We start from the raw sequence: 1,569 nt of genomic DNA, 5'->3' as shown, positions 1-1,569 counted from the left end.
TTCTTTAATCTTCTGTTTGAATCCTTACCATCGGTCGGACATCCCACAAGTCACAGTGCTGAGAGAGGAGGACCAGCGCAGAGAAGGTGAACCCTGTAGGGAATCACTACCCGTCTGTCACCACCCAGATGATGAAGGGACATCATTGTTCCCACCACACGGACTTTGCGGTTCACTCTGAGAGCTTCTGAATTAAGGATGGGGAACCCTACCTTTTAGACTGATGTATCAGGGAAGAGACGAAGAACAAGTTCATGGGAGAACAAGTTAGGAATGCCCTATTCCTCCACCACTCACTCCTCTCCCTCTCCATCCCCAGGGTTTCTCTAGCGGCTGTCCTCTCCTGGCCAAAGATGATGCCCTGGGAGGCTAAGCACAGACCCAAGCGGCCCCGATCCTAACACCTTATCCCCACTCCTGGCTCATGTCTCCAGGGATGGCAATCCAACAAGTGCCAGGCCTCCAAGTGCCTTGCGGGGGTTTCTGGATTTGAAACTACAAACATCGGCTAACGAGGTAAGTGTTAAGACTTTATTTCACTCTTCAGTAGATGGATGGATAAACAAATCCTGGTACATCCATGCAATGGAATGCAGTACAGCTATAAAAGGAAGAAATTACTGATGAACACATCCACTCGAGTTCATCTCAAAGACGTCATGCCGATGGAGGGAAGCCAGCCCCAAAAAGAAGCATACTGTAGCATCCTATTTATACAACATTCTCAAAAAGACAAACTACTGTGATAGAGATTGTCGGGGGTTTTTATGGGTGGAGGGAGGGCATGGCTACAAAGCAAGAGCGTGAGGCAGTTGTGAGGGCCATGAAGATGCTGTGTTCTGATTGTGCTAGTAGTTACACAAATTTATACGTGTCCTGAAATTTGTAAAATTCATAAAGAAAAAAGTCAGTTTGACTGGTACTTTTTAAAATAAAATTTTTAACCACTAAAAAGAAAAACTTTCTCATTTGCAAGGAGAGATGGCTGATCCACCGAAGGTAGAAAGTAGAAACAATTAAAACCACTCAGAGGCAAAAAGGCATAAGAAAGAAACCAGAGTCCTTTTGGGTCCAGTTCTTCTGGCAGCTGTGTTCTTCTTCTTGGCTTCCACGAGACACACTTACATTCTTATCATAAATTCTTTTGTACTTCAGCTCGTGGAGCTATGCTGTTCCATTAGCAATCCAGAATCCTAACTAATTTAGTAAGAATCACTGGTTCGATGTCGCATTTTTGTTCTGGAGCTGGAGCATAGCTTCCCTCTCTACAAGCCTCACAGTAAATGGAGGCCTACTTTACAGGCAATGTCACCTCAGCTATTATAGGTTTTACTACATAGATAATAAAACCCACATTCCAAATTGCTGACTCATGAAGCCCTAACCCTTGCCCAAAAGCCTCTCTCCCTAAGGTTGTCACATGATGCTGTGAGTGCTCATTAAATTTGAGACATTTTTAGGTGACATTTACTGTTTATACACAGTTTAGCTGACCTTATGGGGAGGTAGTTTCCACAAAGCATGCAGGAAGTCCCATGTTACTGGCCTGCTGGTGGAGTTTCCTTCCAG

This window comes from Zalophus californianus, chromosome 8, assembly GCF_009762305.2.
Source record: "Zalophus californianus isolate mZalCal1 chromosome 8, mZalCal1.pri.v2, whole genome shotgun sequence".
Classification (NCBI taxonomy): Eukaryota; Metazoa; Chordata; class Mammalia; order Carnivora; family Otariidae; genus Zalophus; species Zalophus californianus.
This window is presented reverse-complemented; position numbering follows the sequence as displayed.